The 25,249-nt window shown below is 36.7% G+C and overlaps 1 protein-coding gene across 2 annotated transcripts in view; it reads right to left on the bottom strand.

Moving 5' to 3' along the window:
• The window catches only part of SYT14 (synaptotagmin 14), a 202,004-nt gene that overhangs the window by 136,559 nt on the left and 40,196 nt on the right, over nucleotides 1–25,249 (bottom strand). The gene's annotated exons all lie outside the window — the stretch shown is intronic.

Genomic DNA, 25,249 nt, shown 5'->3' with positions numbered 1-25,249 from the left:
CTGCTCTCTACCATACCCCACTCATTCATTCAATCAACAAATATTCTGGACCAGCAGGCATTACCACATACACAGTCCCTGTCTTCCATGAACAGTCTGGTGAAGGCACTTACAACATGGCGTAACACAGGCTAGGAGTAGGAAGAACAGGGACTATGAGCTACAGAAACACTTACACCAGTGTTGAAGGGTCCAGTAGGCTTTTCTGAAAGTTGTGAACCCCATGATTATATTCTAAGAATTATTAAGAATTAGCAAGTTAACACTATCCCAGCCAGAAGAAATGGCAAGTGCAAAGGTCCAGAGACAGGAAATCACTGTTTATTCCAGGAACTCAATGAAACTTTGTTATGATAAACCAGATTCTCAAGAGAATCTGATCTCAAGAGAATACATGAAATCATACATGGAGACTTTGTACAGTGAGAACCACCACCACCAAAATCTACAACTCCTCCAATCCTCAGCAATCTCTTTCAACGTTTGCATTATTTGTCACTATACCAGTCATTTGGAGTTAAATAGGAACTAAATTTTGCATCCCCCATGCCTCAAGGGATATCCATACATCCCTCAAGTATTAGATGGGAATGAATCCTAAGCCTCAAATATCCTCTACAACCTACAATCTACTCTTTCTTCTTCCACTGCTCAAGCAGCAACTAAGATGTCATCTCCTCCAAGATTCTTGCTTTAATCAGAAGAGCCACAGCAATTAGCATCTAAACTCATTTGTTTAAAATGAAGTCACCAACCAGTCCGATGATGACTGTTTTTATCTCCTAGCTTTTCATTATTTGTGAAAATCAGCCATCCCAGGTGTAGAACTGCTAGGACATTATAATCTATTCAAAGCTGGATCAACAGTATCATTATGGTAGAGGGTGGAGCAGAGTGACATTGTGAAGGAAAAGGGGAGAGACTGAACAGAAATGCAGTCTAAATATCAGGCCGAGGAACAGATCCTGCTACTAAAAACAAGAAGTCATGCCCAGACATTAACCCTGACTGTCTCATTTTTCAGGATGGAGAATAGTCAGGAAAGAGAACAGTATTTTAACTTAAAAATCTAAGCCTTATTACCAAAAACAGTGGTATGCATCAAGCCTGAAGGAGGAGGTAAAAATAAAAACAGAAGAATTATCTTCAGCAATTCTTATAGCTAGGAAAGTCAGAAGCAGGCCAGGACCTGGTATAAAAGGCAAAATGCTCAGTAAGCTTATATTCAATATTAAGTTTACCCAGGTCCCAAATACACTTGAAAATTTGATGCATTTAAGTGAACACACAGGGTATGTTAATATGCAACCTGAAAATATGCAATAATATGCAACCTGAAAATCTCCCATCTCTTAAAAGACTAAATGAGAGAAAACATAGCTCACCTCACTTAAAAAAGCTAATTATTGCTAACAAAAATAGCAAAAAATACATATACCATATATTATGTACTAAGGACTGTTTTAAGTACTTTACATATATTAACTTTTTAAGTCTTCACAATCAGACTACTATCCTCATTATAAATTATGATATGGAGACATTAAATTATGTGCCCAGCTTACAAGTGGAAGAGTCAGGATTCAAACCGTGTCTGGTTACAGGGTCTGTGCTTTTAACTACTGTTCATACTGCTTCTCCTGTATTCCTTCTCTCCTCTCCTTGCTTCTTCCTATCTCATGTCTCAGTCCTTATTTCTGTGTTTCTCTTTTCATCTCCCTCCTTTGCATTTGAAAATTTAACCTGGGGTGGAGGTGAATCAACTATAAACAAATATAACACAGTAAGTGCTATAATAGAGGCAGGAATAGAAAGTATCACTGGAACACAAAGAAATGCCACCTGGGGACGTTACAAATGCTACAGAAAGGAGGTAACACTTGAGTAGGGTATGAAAGATTAATAAAACTATCAAATAGTGAAGGGACAGATGAAATAGCACAGTAAAAGACACAAAATGTGCATGGCATTCTAGAAGCACTAATGGGTCATGGTCATGTCGGTCTTATTCGCCTCCATGTTCTCAAAACACCTAGCACAATGCCACATAGCCGATGTTACATAAACATTTGTAAATGCATGAATGAATGAATGAATGTGTGCTCAGGGAAGATCTAGAATACACCAGAGGAGATAAAAGCAAGATCCAAAATATCAAAGAAACTTGAATACCATTCTAACGATTTTGTATTTGCAGAACTATACTGCTTAAAACATTCAGAAAACTGAAATATGGTAGGGAGTGATTGGTGGCTATGCAGGAGTCATTCTTTTTTTTTTAATTTAAATTCAATTAATTTTAACATATATTTTTATTTTTTTTTTTTATTTTTTTTTTTTATTTTATTTTTTTTATTTTTTTATTGTTATGTTAATCACCATATATTACATCATTAGTTTTTGGTGCAGTGTTCCATGATTCATTGTTTGTTCATAACACCCAGTGCTCCATGCAGAACGTGCCCTCCTCAATACCCATCACCAGGCTAACCCATCCCCCTACCCCCCTCCCCTCTAGAACCCTCAGTTTGTTTTTCAGAGTCCATCATCTCTCATGGTTCGTCTCCCCCTCTGACATACTCCCCTTTTCTTCCTCTCCTGTTATCTTCTTCTTTTTCTTTTTTCTTAAAATATGTTGCATTATTTGTTTCAGAAGTACAGATCTGTGATTCAACAGTCTTGCACAATTCACAGCGCTCACCGTAGCACATACCCTCCCCAATGTCCATCACCCAGCCACCCCATCCCTCCCACCCCCCAACCACTCCAGTAACACTCAGTTTCTTTCCTGAGATTAAGAATTCCTCATATCAGTGAGGTCATGTGATACATGTCTTTCTCTGATTGACTTATTTCACTCAGCATAACACCCTCCAGTTCCATCCACGTCGTTGCAAATGGCAAGATCTCATTCCTTTTGATGGCTGCATAATATTCCATTGTGTATATATACCACATCTTCTTTATCCATTCATCTGTCGATGGGCATCTTGGCTCTTTCCACAGTTTGGCTATGGTGGACATTGCTGCTATAAACATTGGGGTACATGTACCCCTTCGGGTCCCTACATTTGTATCTTTGTGGTAAATACCCAGTAGTGCAATTGCTGGATCGAACGGTAGCTCTAATTTCAACTGTTTGAGGAACCTCCATACTGTTTTCCAGAGGGGTTGCACCAGCTTGCATTCCCACCAACAGTGTAGGAGGGTTCCCCTTTCTCCACATCCCCGCCAACATCTGTCGTTCCCTGACTTGTTAATTTTAGCCATTCTGACGGGTGTGAGGTGGTATCTCATTGAGGTTTTGATTTGGATTTCCCTGATGCCAAGCGATGTTGAGCACTTTTTCATGTGCCTGTTGGCCATTTGGATGTCTTCTTTGGAGAAATGTCTGTTCATGTCTTCTGCCCATTTCTTGATTGGATTATTTGTTCTTTGAGTGTTGAGTTTGATAAGTTCTTTATAGATTTTGGATACTAGCCCTTTATCTGATACGTCATTTGCAAATATTTTCTCCCATTCTGTCGGTTGTCTTTTGGTTTTGTGGACTGTTTCTTTTGCTGTGCAGAAGCTTTTTATCTTGATGAAATCCCAATAGTTCATTTTTGCCCTGGCTTCCCGTGCCTTTGGCGATGTTTCTAGGAAGAAGTTGCTGCGGCTAAGGTCGAAAAGGTTGCTACCTGTGTTCTCCTTTAGGATTTGGATGGACTCCTGTCTCACGTTTAAGTCTTTCAACCATTTGGAGTCTATTTTTGTGTGTGGTGTAAGGAAATGGTCCAGTTTCATTCTTCTGCATGTGGCTGTCCAATTTTCCCAACACCATTTGTTGAAGAGACTGTCTTTTTGCCATTGGACATTCTTTCCTGCTTTGTCAAAAATAAGTTGACCATAGAGTTGAGGGTCCATTTCTGGGCTCTCAATTCTGTTCCATTGATCTATGTGTCTGTTTTTGTGCCAGTACCATACTGTCTTGATGATGACAGCTTTGTAATAGAGCTGGAAGTCCGGAATTGTGATGCCACCAGCTTTGCTTTTCTTTTTCAGTATTCCTCTGGCTATTCTGGGTCTCTTCTGGTTCCATACAAATTTTAGGATTATTTGTTCCATTTCTTTGAAAAAAGTGGATGGTATTTTGATGGGGATTGCATTGAATGTGTAGATTGCTCTAGGTAGCATTGACATCTTCACAATGTTGATTCTCCCAATCCATGAGCATGGAACGTTTTTCCATTTCTTTGTGTCTTCTTCAATTTCTTTCATGAGTATTTTATAGTTTTCTGAGTACAGATCCTTTGCCTCTTTGGTTAGATTTATTCCTAGGTATCTAATGGTTTTGGGTGCAATTGTAAATGGGATAGACTCCTTGATTTGTCTCTCTTCTGTCTTGTTGTTGGTGTATAGGAATGCCACTGATTTCTGTGCATTGATTTTATATCCTGCTACTTTACTGAATTCCTGTATGAGTTCTAGCAGTTTTGGGGTGGAGTCTTTTGGGTTTTCCACATACAGTATCATATCATCTGCAAAGAGTGAGAGTTTGACTTCCTCTTTGCCGATTTGGATGCCTTTGATTTCTTTTTGTTGTCTGATTGCTGTGGCTAGGACTTCTAATACTATGTTGAATAGCAGTGGTGAGAGTGGACATCCCTGCCGCGTTCCTGACCTTAGGGGAAAAGCTCTCAGCCTTTCCCCATTGAGAATGATATTCGCTGTAGGTTTTTCGTAGATGGCTTTTATGATATTGAGGTATGTACCCTCTATCCCTATACTCTGAAGAGTTTTGATCAAGAAAGGATGTTGTACTTTGTCAAATGCTTTTTCTGCATCTATTGAGAGGATCATATGATTCTTGTTCTTTCTTTTGTTAATGTATTGTATCACGTTGATTGATTTGCGGATGTTGAACCAGCCTTGCAGCCCAGGAATAAATCCCACTTGGTCGTGGTGAATAATCCTTTTAATGTACTGTTGGATCCTATTGGCTAGTATTTTGGTGAGAATTTTTGCATCCATGTTCATCAAGGATATTGGTCTGTAATTCTCTTTTTTGATGGGGTCTTTGTCTGGTTTTGGGATCAAGGTAATGCTGGCCTCATAAAATGAGTTTGGAAGTTTCCCTTCCATTTCTATTTTTTGGAACAGTTTCAGGAGAATAGGTATTAATTCTTCTTGAAATGTCTGATAGAATTCCCCTGAAAAGCCATCTGGCCCTGGGCTTTTGTTTCTTGGGAGATTTTTGATGACTGTTTCAATTTCCGTAGTGGTTATAGGTCTGTTCAGGTTTTCTATTTCTTCCTGGTTCAATTTTGGTAGTTGATACATCTCTAGGAATGCACCCATTTCTTCCAGGTTATCTAATTTGCTGGCATAGAGTTGCTCATAATATGTTCTTATAATTGTTTGTATTTCTTTGGTGTTGCTTGTGATCTCTCCTCTTTCATTCATGATTTTGTTGATTTGGGTCATTTCTCTTTTCTTTTTGATCAGTCTGGCCAGGGGTTTATCAATCTTGTTAATTCTTTCAAAGAACCAGCTCCTAGTTTCGTTGATCTGTTCTACTGTTCTTTTGGTTTCTAGTTCATTGATTTCTGCTCTGATCTTTATGATTTCTCTTCTCCTGCTGGGTTTAGGCTTTCTTTGCTGTTCTTTCTCCAGCTCCTTTAGATGTAGGGTTAGGTTGTGTATTTGAGACCTTTCTTGTTTCTTGAGAAAGGCTTGTATTGCTATATACTTTCCTCTCAGGACTGCCTTTGCTGTATCCCAAAGATTTTGAACAGTTGTGTTTTCATTTTCATTGGTTTCCATGAATTTTTTAAATTCTTCTTTAATTTCTTGGTTGACCCATTCATTCTTTAGTAGGATGCTCTTTAGCCTCCATGTATTTGAGTTCTTTCCGACTTTCCTCTTGTGGTTGAGTTCTAGTTTCAAAGCATTGTGGTCTGAAAATATGCAGGGAATGATCCCAATCTTTTGGTACCGATTGAGACCTGATTTGTGACCTAGGATGTGATCAATTCTGGAGAATGTTCCATGGGCACTAGAGAAGAATGTGTATTCCGTTGCTTTGGGATGGAATGTTCTGAATATGTCTGTGAAGTCCATTTGGTCCAGTGTGTCATTTAACATCTTTATTTCCTTGTTGATCTTTTGCTTAGATGATCTGTCCATTTCAGTCAGGGGGGTGTTAAAATCCCCCACTATTATTGTATTGTTGTCAATGTGTTTCTTTGCTTTTGTTATTAATTGGCTTATATAATTGGCCGCTCCCATGTTCGGGGCATAGATATTTACAATTGTTAGATCTTCTTGTTGGATAGACCCTTTAAGTAGGATATAGTGTCCTTCCTCATCTCTTATTACAGTCTTTGTTTTAAAATCTAGTTTGTCTGATATAAGGATTGCCACCCCAGCTTTCTTTTGGTGTCCATTAGCATGGTAAATGGTTTTCCACCCCCTCACTTTCAATCTGGGGGTGTCTTTGGGTGTAAAATGAGTCTCTTGCAGACAGCATATTGATGGGTCTTGTTTTTTAATCCAATCTGATAGCCTGTGTCTTTTGATTGGGGCATTTAGCCCATTTACATTCAGGGTAACTATTGAAAGGTATGAATTTACTGCCATTGTATTACCTGTAAGGTGACTGTTAACTGTCTGTTGTCTGTGTTCGTTTCTGCTCTTTGCTGCTTTTAGGTTCTCTCTTTGCTTAGAGGACCCCTCTCAATATTTCTTGGAGGGCTGGTTTCGTGTTTGCAAATTCTTTTAGTTTTTGTTTGTTCTGGAAGCTTCTGATCTCTCCTTCTATTTTCAATGATAGCCTAGCTGGATATAGTATTCTTGGCTGCATATTTTTCTCGTTTAGTGCTCTGAAGATATCTTGCCAGTCCTTTCTGGCCTGCCAGGTCTCTGTGGATAGGTCTGTTGCCAATCTAATGTTTCTACCATTGTAGGTTACATATCTCTTCTCCCGAGCTGCTTTCAGGATTTTCTCTTTGTCTCTGAGACTCGTAAGTTTTACTATTAGATGTCGGGGTGTTGACCTATTTTTATTGATTTTGAGAGGGGTTCTCTGTGCCTCCTGGATTTTAATGCCTGTTTCCTTCCTCACATTAGGGAAGTTCTCTGCTATAATTTGCTCCAATATACCTTCTGCCCCTCTCTCTCTCTCTTCTTCTTCTGGGATCCCAATTATTCTAATGTTGTTTCGTCTTATCGCATCACTTATCTCTCGAATTCTGCCCTCGTGATCCTGTAGTTGTTTCTCTCTCTTTTTCTCAGCCTCTTTATTTTCTATCATTTGGTCTTCTATATCGCTGATTCTCTCTTCTGCCTCATTTATCCTAGCATTTAGTGCCCCCATTTTTGATTGCACCTCATCAATAGCCTTTTTGATTTCGATTTGGTTAGATTTTAGTTCTTTTATTTCTCCAGAAAGGGTTTCTCTAATAACTTCCACGCTTTTTTCAAGCCCAGCTAGTATCTTTAAAGTCATGATTCTGAACTCTAGGTCCGACATCGTACTAATGTCCGTATTGAGTAGGTCCCTGGCTGACGGTACTACCTCTTGTTCTTTTTGCTGAGGTGATTTCTTTCGTCTTGTCATTTTGTCCAGAGGAGAATAGATGAATGAGAGAACAAAAGGCTAACAGGTTTACTACGTCCCCAGCAAATATACTGTATACAAATCAGAAAAGACCTGAAACCAGGGGAAAAGAAAGGGAAAGAAAGAAAAAAGAAAGAGAAAAAGAAAAAAAAAAGAAAAAAAAGATAAAAATAAAAACAAAACAATTCAAAAAAGGCAGAATATGATCAAATATGATCAGGCTAGTGCATAGATCAGTGCCACACACTAGATTTTGGGCGTATTTTGGTCTGTTAGAAAAAAGTGCCTCCTAAAATTTTAAAGGAAGAAAGACATATATGTACAAAATAAGGGTTGATACAATGAAGGGATGGAAGATGACTGTAAAGATGAAAATTATAAAAGATTTTATAAAAGGACTTGGTAAGATAAGTTGTTTGAAAAAAGAAAGAAGATTTAAGGAAAAAAAAAAAAAGGAAAAAGGGAGAGAATGTGATCAGGCAGGAGACTAGAACAAAGCCATACACTAGTGATTTAGGGTATATTTTGATCTGTTAGAAGAAACTGTACCTCAAAATTTTAAAGAGAGAACAACTTATATATATATGCCAAAAACAAGGATAACTACTATGAAGGGATAAAATATGACTCTAAAAATGAAAAAAAAAAAAATTTTTTTTTTTAAAAAAAAAGGGATTCATAAGATGTTGGTTGAAAAAGGGAAAAAGAAAAATAAAAAAAAGTCAACAAAAATTAACTTTGATGAAATAATGAATCATGGTAAAAAAAAAAAAAAAAAAAAAAAAAAGAAGCCATGAATCTATGTGCAGTATTCCCCTAGCGCTGGAGTTCTCCTATTCTCCTTGATCGATCAACTTGGTCTTGGCTTGCTGGCTGTTTGTGTTGATCTTCTGGGGGAGGGGCCTGTTGCTGTGGTTTCCAAATGTCTTTGCCGGAGGCGGAATTGCCCCGCCCTTGTCGGTCCGGGCTAAGGAAGCTGCTCCAGTTTGCTCTCAGGAGCTTTTGTTCCCTGCAAGCTCTCGGCACAGCTTTGGAGGACCAGGGCGAAAATGGCGGCCTCCCAGTCTCCGCCCGGAGGAGCCGAGAACTCAGGGCCCCACTCCTCAGTGCGCCCCCAGAGAAAAGCAGTCACTCCCGTGTCCCCGGTCTCCGGCCGCTCTCCATGCTCACCCGGCCTGTGATCGAGCGTTGCTATCTCTGGCACCCGACCCCGCTCGGAGTCTCCAAATCCAGCAGATCCCTGCAGTGCGTTCCCGCACCGCTCCTCCCCGGGAAGGAAGGGGAGTCTCCCCGGCTCTGCCGCTTGTTGGGTCCTTGCTGGGGGAGCCGTGCCCCGACTGGGCCGCAGATCACAGTTTATGGCAACTCCGAGCTGAGAGCCCGCGACTCTGCTCCGTATCTGCAGCCGGCTTCCCCGCCCCGACACCTGGGAGCTCTGCCGCACTCAGGCACCCCCGGTCTCTCTGTGACCCCAAGGGTCCTGAGACCACACTGTCCCGGGAGGATTCCACCCCCCGCTTAGCCACTGCAGCGACGTCCCTCCGCCGAGCCAACTTTTAAAAGGTCCGATTTTGGGCTCCGCGGCTCTAGCACTTGCCAGAAGCGGCCGGCGGAGGCCCCTCCCCCGCCGTTTATCCTCCCGAATATCGCCTCGGATTCACTTCTCCGCACGTCCTACCTTCCAGTAAGTGGTCGCTTCTCTGTTCAGAGAGTTGTTGCTACTCTCCTGTTCGATCTCCTGTTGAGTTCGTAGGTGTTCAGAATGGTTTGATCCCTATTCAGCTGAATTCCTGAGACCAGACAAAATCTAGGTCTCCTACTCCTCCGCCATCTTGCTCCCTTAACATATATTTTTAGTTTCAGAGGTAGAGTTCAGTGATCCATCAGTTATCTATAACACCCAGTGCTCATATCACCTGCCTTCCTTAATGCCCATCACCCAGTTACCGCATCCCTCTACCTCCTTCCCCTCCAGCAACCCTCTGTTTGTTTTTCCTGATTAAGAGTAGGAGGAGCTCTTAAATGAAGAAGTAACAGTGGTGACAGAGAAGAGGGGTGAACTTTAGTTTTTGTTCAAGGAAAAAAGATAACAACTTAATCGCTTAGATGTAGAAGATGAAGATGAAGAGAAGCTGAAGATAATTCTAAAGTTTCTAGTTTGTGTGAATGAGTTAATGGTTACACCATGAACCAAAATGAAAAAATATAAAGGGAAAGAGATATAGTTTAGGGCATGAGGGCTAAGAGGGAATTGGAAAGAGAGAGGTAGATAATGAGTTTAGTTTTTGACATATTACATTAGAAATGTCAGACTATTTCAGTGTGGATGCCTAGTAAAGTGAGGCAAGTATGAGTATAGTGCTCTCGTGAAGGTGGGTTAATTATACAAGATTTGAGAGTTTTCCTCCTTTTGTTCATCCTACTCCACGTGAAAGATTTCACTGACTAAATACAAACCAAACTGGCACATGATGGGCAAATCTTATTTTACAAGTTTTTAGACAGATATACTGTGACTTTGGACAAATTTTTAACAAAAAAAATCTTTCCCCATCAGAAAAAGGAGAAAGACACGTAACATAATTAGTCACACAACTCCTTTCTTATCCATCACCTAAATGTTCATTTTCTACATTCTTTGAAAATATTTTATGTATTTAAATTTTAAAACAGTAGTATGGTTGTAGACAAGAATAAAACATTTTCTAAAAGAAAACATTAAAAATCTTCAGACTTCTATTTTTCATCCTTATCTCAGAATTAAAATAATATTTATTATTTCAAATGACATGATACCATAAGTTGGCCAGAAACAGTTCTAGGCATGAAAACATTTGACAAAGTCTACTTATGCATAAAACTGCAATAGAAAATACACTGAAATTAAAGACATGAATGCTATACACCATCAAAAAAAAAAAACAAAATAAAATTACACTAACCTAGATCTCACTATAGAAAATATATTTTCATTCAGTATAAGAAGTTATGCCTAAAATTTTATTTATATTATGAACCTGCTTATAAAGCCAGTCTGCATAGGTATTTCTATAATTATGATTAAATTATCTGTACATAAACCTACTCTTCCCCAAAATTCTAGATTAGCCACTGCAAGCAAGTAAACGTTATTGTAAAATGCCTATAACCTTTTAAGGAGAAGCTTCAAAATCTATTTAATAGCAAACAGATAATTAGTTTAGGTTACTATTATGCATTTGAAGAATTTAATTTGCTAAATCGAATTTGAGTTAATCAATAACTCAAAATTCATTAGTGCATTATTTTCCCATAACTTGTAAAATTTACATGTGATAAATAAAACCAAGACAAAATAATAATAATATTAGCAACATCAAATATTTAAGAGTGCAGGGAGGTGGGGGGATGGGTTAGCCTGGTGATGGGTATTAAAGAGGGCACGTTCTGCGTGGAGCACTGGCTGTTATGCACAAACAATGAATCATGGAACACTACATCAAGAACTAATGATGTATGGTGATTAACATAACAATAAAAAATTAAAAAAATATTTAAGAGTGCTTATTATTTGCTAAGGGCTGGGTTTTTTGTTTGTTTTTACTTAAATTCCATTTAGTTAACATACACTATAATATTAGTTTCAGGTGTACAATACAGTGATTCAACATTTCCATACAACACCCGGTGCTCATCACAACAAATGTTCTCCCTAATGCCCATCACCTATTTCACCCATCCCCCACCCACCTCCCTTTCTGGTAGCCATTAGTTTGTTCTCTCTAGTTAAGAGTCGGCTTCTTGGTTCACCTCTCTCTCTCTCTTTCTCCCCTTTGCTCGTTTTAAGCATTACATTTACGAGTAACAAGCATTATCCAGCTGATTCTTCACTACAATCCAATTTTATAAATATGGGAATTGAGGCTCAGAAAGAGTCAAGCAGAATTCCCAAGATCTTAAAATTATTATTCAGTGATAGAGTCTTGATTTGAAGGCAGGCATGACTCTTGAGCCAAAATGTCAAACACTAATCCCTATGGCTTCCCATTTGCCAGGCATTGTTATAATCTCTCTCATTTTAAAACTTAATGGTCAAAACAACTTTATGATAGGTAAGTACTATACATCATCTTGATCTTTAGATTAGTAAACTGAGGCCCAGAGACTAATTAACTTGTCTAAGATCACAAATATAGGAAATGGGAGAAACCTGGATTTGAATCCAGACATTCTGACTCCAGAGCCCGTGTTCTTAAACATCAAGCAATACTGCTTCCTTACATGCCAACCTGAAACATAAAATATAAGGGAAAGCTATGTGATCAAAGTAATAGACCTTACTATATACATTAAGAGAAAATATTTTATGATTTAGATTTTATATATGTTAAAAAATAGCAACTGATTCAAGCTTTCTCAAAGTAAATATATAAATTATAAAACTGGAAAAAAACTGGAATAATTTTTTCTATTCAAGATACCTTCCTAAATATGCTAAAATTATAGAAGTATGCTTAGAAACCAAAATGAATGGTACATCCTTTTATTATACGCCATGTCTGAAAAGTTAAAAACTAAATGTATCCTATAGAATAAGCCTGATATTCATTAGTAATGCTCATTAAAAATATATACAGTCTGTATATAGTCCTATAAGGTCTCTGTGAGCTATATGATCCCCTATATGAAGTATATAAAGATTATACAGCAAAATAAAAAGGTGTAATATCTCACCCGGAAATACAAGAAGTTTAGCTTGTCCAAGATTAATGATTACTTACTTATGTTACATATAGTTAACTGGCTTTATACTTATCTTTACTATACATTTAGAAGGAATACATATATATATATATTTACAAAAGAAGAAAAACCCACTTTTTGTCAAAATTCAAATTTCAGTAAGAGTAATACAATTCATTTTAATTTCTACAGATAAATTGTTCATAGGAAGAAAATGATGCAATGATAGTCTTAAAAAGTAAAAGCAGGACCAAATCCGTTTTGACTCTGAATGTACTGCACAATTCACTTAAATTCTACTTTCCATTTTGTCACAGAGAAAACATTTTCTATTTAAGTTTTATGAGAAAAATACTAGGATAAACACAAAAATAAGTATAAGGGAGATATTTATTGAGCTTTTGTTTTTTCATTATTTGTGCTCTTCTCAAAAGTTTATTTGTATCAAAACTAATTACAAATGCTAGATTCATATCTGTAAATTATAATAAATTTTACAAAACTATTCTTTTAATTATATTGTAAATGCAAAATTAAATTAAAAAGTACCCATGCTTCTTATAATTCTTTAAAAAAGAAGGATTAAAGAGAACCACTTACAATTTGTATTATAAGGTCTGTATTGCTGATCTGTCTTTAAGAACTTGGCATGAAACACTAGTCCTCTACGTACATGTCATGGAGACTTTAATAATTCATTTGATAGATGTAATTCTATCTCTTGAACAAAACGTGAACTATACAAGAAGTCAACTTTCATTTTAAAAGGAATACTTGCTTACTATTTAATAAGTCCTGAATATTTTTTTCTGATATTCTAATCAGAAAAATTCCACAATTTGTGTTGCTCTGGTTTGGACATAAAATAGAGAACTACCAGTATTTCTAAGAAACTATGTAGGAAAATAAAAGATTAATTTGATATACTTAAATCTCCTTGTATAACATCTCAGTTGCTTCCACAAATAAAACCTTCCTTGAAAATTTTATATTATGATATAAATAACACAAAACTGGAAAGGTGACATATATAAATCAAGAAAGGAATATAATAATACATAACTATTAACTTTAGATTTCATTAAAAAAATCAGAAAATGAAAAAAGCATTTAGTCATAAGTGACATAATTCACTGCTGAGTAACTTCAACGGACAACAAGAGGGGAAGGCACAGATGGCAGTGATGTGGGACAGTGCCTAAAATCTTACAAACAAAACTGCCCTCGGGGAGAAAGTCACGTGACAAGGTTGAGAAAACAGATGATATCCAACTCGTTTCAAATGTCAAACCATCAATAGATTGAACCAATATTTCCTATAAGTACCATGTAATAAATTGAAATTTCATTCAAATATCAAAACAGTGAAAAATCCTAAATCAGTCTTTAAAAAAACTGGAAAAAAAATCCCAAACATTTATTAAGTATGGAAACCAAATGCATAATATATTTAAACCATATGCCTCATACTTAAACATGATAATAATATACTTAGCATGCACTTAACAAACTTATAATATATTTCAACCAAATACTTAACATAAAAACTGTCAAACATTCTCTGGAAGTTATTTTTCTTCAAGTATGCTCTTGATAGGGCGCCTGGGTGGCTCAGTTGGTTGGGCGACTGCCTTAGGCTCAGGTCATGATCCTGGAGTCCCGGGATCGAGTCCTGCATCGGGCTCCCTGCTCAGCGGGGAGTCTGCTTCACCCTCTGACTCTCCCCCTTCTCATGCTATCATTCTCTCTCTCTCAATAAATAAATAAATAAAAATCTTTAAAAAAAAAGTATGCTCTTGATTGAGGCTTCCAATTCCAATTCCAATGAAGCTTAGATTAAGACAAATTTAATTTTCCTGGCAAATCTGCATAGAGCAAAGCAGAGTCATTCTTTTCAACAACAAATTAGGGTTAACTGCCTCAAAATTTCCATTCAATGTGTATGAATTCCTCCAAAATTATCTGAGTGATAAATGGTACAGGCAAATAGAAGGTCACTTCTTTCTGTCCTTTACTTTGCCAATGATTCTTTGCTCTTCCTTTTCAGTAAGATCTTCATTGCTAAGCTACTATAAATAAGATTTTGAAAAGTCAACACCAACTGCAGAAGAATCTTCTAGTTAAAGCTAATTTATGATGTCAAACAAGTTTCAGATATGCTTATTTCAGGCTTTAATTCTAGGCCATCAAATTCTGATAAATGCAAATTGGTTTCTTTCTAATATCTTAGAGAGACACCACCTTCCTCCTATATTCTAATGTTATGTCAGTACTAGTTCTTTAAAAATTTTTTGTACTTATACATTTTTTTCAAACTTTACTGAGGTAAAATGATTGAAAATTATATATGTGTAAGGTACAAGTTGATGATCTGATATACATGTAGATTGTAAAATAATTACAATCAAGGTAATTAATATATCACCTCACATATTTTTTTTTTCCTTTTTGTGGTGAGAATGCTTAAAATCTATTCTCTTAGCAATGTCAAGATACCTTGTACAGTTAATTTTAGTAACATTGTTGTATATTAGATCTCCAGAACTGATTAATCTATTTTAACTGAAACTTTATACCAACATCTTCCCATCTCCCTCTACCCCCCAGCCCCTGACAACCACCATTCTATTCTCTGCTTCTACAAGCTTGACTATTTTAGATTCACATATAGGTGACATCATGTAGTATGTCTTTCTGTTTGGCTTCTTTCACTTAGCATAATGTCCTTCAGGTTTATCCATATTGTCACAAATAGCAGGATTTTTTTTCTTTATTAAGGTTGAGTAATATTCCATTGTATATATCCACCAACATTTTATCAATTCATCTGCTGATAGATGTTTAGGCTGTTTCCATTTCTTGGCTATTATGCATAAAGCTGAAATGAACATGGAAGTGCAGATGATTTGGGTTTGTTTCCCATACCCAGAATGGGTTTGCTGGATCATGAGTTTTATTTTTCATTTTTTAAAGAAAATTCAGTTTTCCATAATAGCTGTACCAATTTACATTCCTGCTAACAATATACAAGTGTGTGTATATTTATGATTATTTCTTTCTGTTGAATTGGCTCTTTTATCATTATATAATGAAACTTGTGTTGAGAGGCAGTTTTAGAGCCTATTTTGTCTGATGTACATATAGTCATTCCTGTTTTTTTGCTTACCATTTGCATGAAACACATTTTTCCATTTCTTCACCTTTAGCCTCTGTGTGTGTTTAAATCTAAACTGAATCTCTTGTCAATAGTATATTGCTAAATCTTGTCTTTTTATTCACTCAGCCACTCTATGTCTTTTGACTGGTGAGTTTAATCCACTTACATTAAAAGTAATTATTGACAGGTGAAGATTTACTACGGAAATTTTGTTATTGTTTCTATTATTCAGATGTTTTGTCCCTATCTTCCATTCTTACTGGCTTCCTTTGCTCTGTGATCATTTTTGTAGTCATTTGCTTTAATTTTTTTCTTTATCTTTTGTGTATCTATTACAGGTTTTACCTTTGCAGTTAGCTTGAAGCTAGAAATGCCATGTAGTAGAATCATCTATTTTAACAATTTAACTTCAATTGCATACAAAAACTCTACACTTTTACTTCCATTTGTGTTCTTAAAGTCAGAGTTTGCTTTTTATATAATGTATCCATTAACAAAATTTTTATTTATGCTTTCATATATACTTTTATGTTGATACTTAGTGAATTTTTGTTTCAATTTAAAGAACTCCCTAAAGTATTTCTTGAACAGATCTTGTGATGACAAAACTCCCTTGGTTTGTTTGTCCAAGAAAAATATTATCTTGTCTTCAGTTTTAAAGAATATTTTTTTCAGGTATTGTATTCTTGGTTGGCAGAGTTTTTTTAAGCTCTTTGAATATATCATCTCACTCTCCCCGGGCCTGCAAAGTTTCTGCTGAGAAATCTAATGATCATCCTACCATGGGGGGAGGGAGTGCTCTTGTAGCTGACAAGTTGCTTTTCTCCTCCTGCCAGCAAAATTCTCTTTGTCCTTGACTTTTGACAATTTGATTATAACGTATCTCAGTGAAGTCTTCTTTGGGTTGATCCTGTTTGGGAACATTTGAGCTTCATGAATCTCGATGTCCATTTCCCTACTCAGATTTGGAAATTTTTAGTCATTATTTCTTTAAATAAGCTTTCTGTACTCCCCCCACCTCCCACCCTTCTCCATATGGAACACCCATAACAAATATATTGTTTCCCTTGATGGTTTCATAAATCCTATAGACTTTCTTCACCATTTTTCATCGTTTTTTTTTCTTCTCACTGGATAATTTCAAATATTGCTGGGCTCTTCCTGCTGTCCTTTCTCCCAGGGCTGTAGTCAAGGGTATCTCTTGGTATGGGGCACACATGACTACAGCAGTGGCACCCGTGTCCAGCACATGGGTGTGCCCAGCACATACATGGCAGTGCCAATGCCTAGGGTGCAGGTACAGACAGATGGGCCGCAGCACCAGTGTCCATGTACATGTGGAATGGCTGTGGAGCCAAAATCTGGCACATGAACACAGCAGCACCAGGACAGGGAAGTGGGGGAGGTCGTGGTGACTCGAGTCTGGGAGGGGTAGGAGCAAAGAGGTAGCTCTATTCTTGGGGGTTCGGGGAGAGATGGAGAGGTGACTACTCCGAGGGGATACAGTGGGGTAAATTCCAGGCAGCTTCATCAGCTGGGGTCAGTGTTGGCAAAGATTTTGGAGGTCCCCAGTGGCAAAGACTGAGGGTGTCCGTGACAGTGGCAAGGACTACCAGGTTCCTCGCTGGCAGTGGTGAAAGCTGCTGAAGTCTTTCTGCTCTTCTTTTCCCCTGAGGGGAGGTCACAGCCAAGGAGATCCCTCCTGGTGTCGAGCTCTGCTAAACCAGAGGATGGGGTGATGCAGGTAAAATGCTTCCTATGCTTTTCTATGTGGCTCTTCTCAGTTTGTGTGCTCCACCGGACGGCTGCAGGTTCTCCACTATATTCTAGAACTGTCCTAAAGCTATTTTCATCAGTAGTTATTTAATCATTGTTTTTGTCGGGGCATGAGTATTGCGATTTCCTAGTCGGTCTCTCTACTTCTCTTCCTGGAATGATTAAAACATCCTTCATTCATCTTAAAAATATCTTTCTTCACCCTAAACTTGATCCAGTTTGAGAAGACACAGTCTTTTCCAAAAACACTATACAGTTTAAGACACGGATTTACCATATCTGAATACATAGGTATGTAATCAAAAGTCCACAGTAATGATGTCTTATTATCACTAAACAGGTCCAACACACCTTAGTTAGTGGTGATAAGGGCTCAACATCATATGGTGCCCCTACTTCCATACAGCAATTTGGAAGTTAAGGATTAATCCTTAACTTACATTCTCAATGCATACTGAATAAAAAATGTGGAGCTCTGTTTTCAAAGTGATCTTTCTACTTTTACACACACACACACACACATACACACACACACATCAGATATAATGATTGCAAAGATATTTGAAATTTTAAAGAAAATTACCCTAAAAGCTTTGCAAAAGAGCTCTAACACATTCCTCTACTTTCGGCTGCAGTGTTACTCAAAAGACACTGAATAAGCATGGCAGTGCTGGGGCAGAATCAAGTAGGAAGCAGTTGAAATCTTGGTCTTCAGAGGTTTTATTTTTTATTTTTTTATTTTATGTTATGTTAATCACCATATATTACATCATTAATTTTTGAAGTAGTGCTCCATGATTCATTGTTTGCGTATAACACCCAGTGCTCCATGCAATACGTGCCCTCTTTAATACCCATCACCAGGCCAACCCATCCCCCACCTCCCTCCCCTCCAGAACCCCCAGTTTGTTTCTCAGAGTCCATAAATGCAAATTTCGAGTCATTAAAGGACATAATAACCTCAACCTAAAATATTCTATAAAATAAGGGGTCGTGCTGCAAAAACAAAATCAGCATTAATCATATAGCTGAAGAAAGAAACTGCCAACCAGAAAGAGAAAAGATAAGCAATGGAATGATGAAATTGAAAAATAAAATGTGTAGATTGACACATCCTTCAGTAGTGTCTATTTTAGTTGGAGATTTAGGGAAATGGTATAATTAAATTGATAATAAAGCAAAATAAAATTTTCTGAAATTTAAAAAAATAAATGCAGAGCTTTAAGAAACCATGCTTTTAGCAAGGATCTTTGTGTATTCACAAGAGACAGATGTTCTCTTTGCTGTCAGTGGAAAAGTCTGAGAAGTACTAACTATACATTAATTTATTCAATAAATACTAAGCAATAAGATTGAAGCCTGAATAAGACAAATGTGGTTCCTGAACTCAGAGGCTTAATAAAGTATAAAGGGGCACCTAACCTTGACTTGGGAGATAAGAGAAGACTTCCTGGAATAAGTGACTACTAAACTGAAATATGAAGAATCTAGAATAAGAAAGAGGAAGGGGGTAAAGTTGGGGGGGGGGAGAACAGTATTTACAGTGAAAAGGCCCAGAGGCAAGAGATAATGACACAACTAAGGAAACAGAATAAAAGGTGTAAAGTGGTTAAGAGATAAAGCAGGAGAGTAAGCAAGGGCAAAATCATGCAAGATCTTGTAAAAACTGTTAAGGAGTTTTAACTTTATCCTGAAGGCAAAGGGGACTCAGTAAAATATTGCAAGCATGGAAATGATAAAATTATTCTGGTGTACAAGTAAGGATAGGAATGAAGGACTAGTAAGAGGCAGTTTATAAAGTAACTGCAGGATTCCAAGCAGTAAATGAAAATAGCCTGACATGCTAGGTGCCTCAACTGAACAGGCTGGAAGAAAGAGGCTCTTCTTAGAGCCTACATTTTAGGCTGTCGCACTATGCAAACTAGTAAATATAAAAACACACATATAATGTTCTATATTAATTTTTAAAAAGCTTTCTCTGTACTTGCTCCATTAATGCTTCCATTTCAAGTGACAAAGAACGAACTTCCAATTCAAGGCATCGTATGACAATCATCTAACATAATAAATTACTGATCTTATGAATATATCAGAAAGGTAGTAGTTCATTCACATGCTTTAGCAAACAATCTCCCTTCTATAAAAATCAGATTGATATTCAAGCAAGTGAAATATAGACTGTGGGTTAAATGCCAAATGCTATTGTTTTATAAGAGCAACCATTAAAGTTATATAAAAAATATTAACACAAGTTATCAAAATACTTTCAATAATCTAGAAAAACATGGGATACTAAGGAGCAATCTGTATGTCTCAACGAAATATGTCAGATAACTTGTTAATTTCCTTCTGTGAAAGAATGACTCATGTAGACAAGGAAAACACATTATGATGTCTGGCTTCCTTAAATAAATCTCACATTTTGTCTAAAATGAAATTTCAGTTTAATCAACAAACTGACAGGTAGGATCTAGGTTATAGATGAAAGATTTGAAAGTCCAAGGCCATACCACGTAGGCGCTCTCTCAGTCAAGCACTGGCATTAGACTTGCTTTTGCCTTTTTTTTTTTTTTTTGCCTTGTGCCAACCTTTCTGGGTTATCACATTTGCCTTTTGGTAACTAGGTCTAAAGTCAAAGAGGCCATTCGAGTCACTCCCTCCCTAACTAATTTCTTTTTCTGGCACAGCAATTTGAAGTCAAGGAAGAACCAACAGCTGTATATGTGACTGTTTAGATAGATTGAAAGAATGAATATACACAAAAGGATGCAAGATTACATTCCAAACTCAGGGACTCATGATCAGCTTAAAGAGAATCACTCTATAAAACTGTGTTACTTAATACCTTTGCCTAACCTGAATGAAGGAATTGAGAATATATTCATTAATTTTGTAGAAAGTTCTACAATCTAGGTTGGGCACGGTTGCTAATTCACTCAAACAAACATACACAAGGGACCTCAAAATATTAATGAAGTAATACAGCAAAACAAAATGAAGATCAATATGGATAATTGCAAGTTACTACCCCACTAGGGGCCAAACACTGATAAAGATTAATGAAAATACTGGCTCAATAAAATGTGTCAGGAACAAATGTTTCTAACAGGTGAAAATTAAGCCTTCTATTATGCTAGCAGATTCCTATTAAAGCAGTATGGTCTCCAATTTCAAAATATAACCGAGAACGCTAAAAAGGTTCAGAGAGGAACAATAAAATCACTACACATATATTAAGCCTTATGCCAAAGGCGAAATTACTTTATACTGCAGAAGAAATGGCAAAAAGGTGTTTATCAAAGGATTCAGTATACACAGATCAGTTGGACCACATAATGCAGAACTCCAACATTATAAAAAAAGAAAGTGACCTCTAATGATAATCTAAAAAACTGATTACAGAAATACTAAATTTAACTATGTGTGAGGACTAAAAATTGAAACAGGCTATCAAGAAAGACTAGAGGAGTATAAAATTTACAGGATTGAGATTAACAATTTGCTTGAGAAAAAAGCTAATAAGATCCTATTTTAAATAAATCCCAAATGGCTAAGGTTACTATGATGAGGATATTAAGAAAGTGCATATTCATAAAGGAATTTTGAGAATTTTCAAAACTGAGAAATAAATTAGTGGTGATAGATGATAATTATAATTGTATAAAAACACTAAAGTGGATCTAGTAACTCAGAAAAGTGGAAAAGAAAAAAGTACACAATGGATTTGGAGACTATTTCAAATGAGGAATAAATCAAAAGGCAGAAGAAAACAAACAGAAAAAACATTTGTCAATGAAACTGAGTTAACAAAAGAAAATATATTAATAAAGAAAACTGATATTTGTAAGGATATGGCAATATTTACTGAGTTTTAGGGGGCACCCAGTTTAAATGTTATAGAACACAAATAGCGTATAGGTACAATATGGTTCCCTTTACAGAAACTTTTAGAAGACTACTAAACATCGTTTGTTTTGCAATTTTGAATACCTGCTACTGCGAGTCTAACCTAAATAAAGTTCTAGGTCTTTGCTAGTGCAAACAAAGCCCAAAAAGTCAGGTCAGGTCTATAACAACTCTGACCATTAGGTTAAAGGGAGGGAATCAACTCCTCCTGTCTCCTATTCTTTCCTCTTTTATTTAAGCCTCTTGCCTTCATTCTTCTCCAAATCCAGGTGAATGACAGTCAAACCTCATAAAATCATTTGAAAATTATTTCCCATCTTTGTTGCTCCTCTCAACACATAAAGACAATATATTCTACTTAGTCTTTAGCTTCAAAGCAGTGAAACATTCCTAAAGGAAGGAGAATGTTTCTGAGAACTAGATTTTAATTAACTTTGATACTTTTTAGAATATTACTTTGGACAAGTCACTACCTTTTAGTTAAATGGATGACTGAGGTTAATTATTAATGAAGTTTGCCACATTATCGCCCTAGATCTCTCTAAAGGAGTGAAAAGATCAAGAGATAAAAGGGACTGGGGTATAAAATACTATAGTAATTCCTTTGTATGTTTAATATGCAAACAGTCTGTACAGTTAAGAGAATCAGAGACCCTGAAAAAGCACTGTTAAAAACTAAAAATAGCTTTTACTAATTGTCCAAGATAAACTCCTGATTACTCCCTACAAATCAGGAATCGTAGTTCCTTTAAAAAAAAGAAAAAAATTATACTTTATGTTATTTACTTTTTTTATCAAAATTTTTTTTAAAAGTTTTTTATTTTGACTCCAGTATGGTTAACATATAGTGTTATATTAATTTCAGGTGTACAATATAGTGATTCAACACTTCCATACATCACCCACTGCTTATCATAAGTGCACTCTTTAATCCCCATCATCTATTTATTTAACCCATCCCCCTGCCCACCTCCCCTCCTGTAACCATCAGTTTGTTCTCTAGAGCGAAGAGTCTGTTTCTTGGTTGGCCTTTTTTTTTCCCCTCTGTTCATTTGTTTTAGCATTACTCTCTAGTTTCATCCATGCTGTTGCAAATGGCAAGATTTTGTTTTTATGGCTGAATAATATTCCATTATATATTTATACACCACATCTTCTTTATCCATTCATCTATTGGTGGACACTTGGGCTGCTTCCATAACTTGGCTATTGTAAATAATGTTGTAATAAACATAGGGGTGCATTTATTCCTTTGAATTAGCGTTTTTGTAGTTTTGGGGTAAACGCCCAATAGTGGTATTCCTGGACTGTAGGGTAGTTCTATTTTTAACTTTTTGAGGAAACTCCATACTATCTTTCACAGCGGCTGCACCAGTTCCTATCAAGAGTGCAAGAGGGTTCCTTTCTCTCCACATCCTTGCCAACACTTATCTCTTGCGTTTTTGGTATTAGCCATTCTGACAGGTGTGAGGTGATATCTCATTGTAGTTTTGATTTGCATTTCCTTGATGATGAGTGATGTTGAACATCTTTTCATGTGTCTGTGGTCATCTGGATATCTTCTTTGGAGAAATGTCTGTTCATGTTTTCTGCCCATTTTAAAAAAAGATTTATTTATTTATTTGAGAGAGAGAGTCGGGGAGAGGGGCAGAGGGAGAGAATCTTCAGGCAGACTCTCCACTGAGCATGGAGCCTGATGTGGAGCTTGATCCCACAACCCATGAGATCATGACCCGAGCCGAAACCAAGAGTTGGAAACTCAACTGAATGAGCCACCCAGGCACCTCTGCTCATTTTTTCATTGGATTATTTGTTTCTGGGGGTGTTGATTTATATAAGTTTTCTATGTATTTTGGATACTAACCCTTTATTGGATATGTCATTTGTGAATATCTTCTCCCAAGGATTGGTAATTTCTAAAATAGTATTATTGATTTATACAAAGTGTTATAATACTTCCAATATATCCCAGGCTCTTCTTTCACTCCCAAGTTTCCCCACATACTTGATAGAACTGCCCTTCTCTGCCTCCCTTCTCTCTTCACTTGACCTTGCCAATTTGAATCTCATACTTTTCAGGATCCTGCTCATATGTGGACGCCCCTAGAAAGCCCTCTCAGACTTTAAAGATGGGCAAGATGGCCTAACTATACGCTCCCATCGTGTGCTGCTCTTTCACAGCACATATCACAACGGATCAAATTCCAAGATTACCTGTCAGCCTCCTCTAAGCTCCATGAAGGCAGGGATTTTCAAAAACATCACTGGTTCCCTTCTGAATGCCTAGTACAGTACCCAGAATGTGGTAGTACTCAGTATTTGTTTTAGGAATGAGGCACAAATTTGTTTCATAAAAAATTATAATCTATGCTCAAAAAAATTCACATTCCCACATTTTACTTACAAATTCTGACACTGATAAGTATAATGTAATGGCTTAAAGGAAGCAAGTTAAGGAGCACTGCCAGTAAGTGATTGGCCAGCAAGTAGCTTTCCAAGATAGCATTATCTCTGATGAGTTCATCACGGTCTAATATCTTGTCCTCATTTTTAGAAGTCAAAAGCCTGTCTTTCATCAGGGCCTAGAGGTCCTGTATGAGGAAAAAAAGTAGGCATAGAGGTGATCATATCTGTCTTTTAGATTCTGGTACACAGCAGTCAAATTCAAATGGGGGTAGGTTATATGAACAACTTTTAAAACTTACACTGGTGAAAACTCTTTTAGAATAACAGGAATGTTTACAGAATGTCAAATCAGGACACTCATCTTCTTGGTATCAGAGTACCTAAAAAGTTGTGAGGTGAGCACAGAATAAAAACCTATCTGGTGATGCTTTATCAGACATCAAGAATTTGAAACTAGAATTAAAATGAAGTGGTAGTGGTACAGGGATAGACAACAGACCTAGAGTACAGAAGAGATCGGCCAGAAACAGACACATGCACACAGGGATTCTGATATATGATGAAGATGGCTGCACAGCAGTGGAGAGAAATCATCTTTTCAATACACTGAGCTGGAAATATGAGGGGGGAAATGAATTTACATACAAATCAACTCCAGATAGATTAGAGATCTAAATGCGAAAAGCTTTTGCCAGTAAGTCTTTTAGAAAAATGTACAAAGACTCGTCTTCACGATCCCCGGGTAAAGAAGGATTTCTTATTAAACAAGATACAAAAAGAACTTCAAAGTAAAATATTGATAAAAATGACCACATTAAAATTTAGAATTTCTGGTCATCAATAGATATCATATAATGAAAAGGCAAGTCAAAGAATGGCATAATATGCTTGCTATTATAGATACACATATACATATGGGGAAAAAGGCTCATGTCTAAAACAGACAATGCCTACAAATTTATACATACAATAGATATAAATATGTAAGCATAAATATTTAATCAATAAAAAGTGACAAAATCTTGACCAGGCTTATCACAAGGGATAAAATAAAAATGGCAATAAACCTATGCAAAGTTGTTCAGCTGTTATTAATCAGTAAAGATGCAAATTAAACCATGATGAAACACTATTCCAAAAAGACCAAAATTTAGAAGTCTGTCAATACCAAGGATTCACAGGGAAGTGGAGCAACTGGAAACTTTACAGACAAACTGGTGAAGGTCTGATGATTAGTATAACACATTAAAAAAAAAATCACGGTACAGATGGTTCCTCACTTACAATGGTTCAACTTACGATTTTTCAACTTTATGATGGTATGAAGGTGAGAGGCATTCAGTAGAAACTGCACTTTGAATTCTGAATTTGGATCTTTTCCTGGTCTAGTGATAAATGGTACAACTCTCTCATATGATGCTGGGCAGTGACACATGATCCTAAGGATAAACAACTGATAAACTTACAACCATTTTGTACCCACACAACCATGCTGTTTTTGACTTTCAGTACAGTATCCAATACGTTGTGTGAGATATTCAGCACTTTACTATAAAACAGCCTTTGTGTTAGATGATTCTGTAGGCTTAATCTAAGTGTTCTGAGCACATTTAAGGTAAGTTAGGGTGAGCTATGTTCGGTAGGTTAAGTGTATTAAATGCATTCTGGCTTGCAGTATTTTC

This window comes from Zalophus californianus, chromosome 10, assembly GCF_009762305.2.
Source record: "Zalophus californianus isolate mZalCal1 chromosome 10, mZalCal1.pri.v2, whole genome shotgun sequence".
NCBI lineage: Eukaryota > Metazoa > Chordata > Mammalia > Carnivora > Otariidae > Zalophus > Zalophus californianus.
This window is presented reverse-complemented; position numbering and strand designations above follow the sequence as displayed.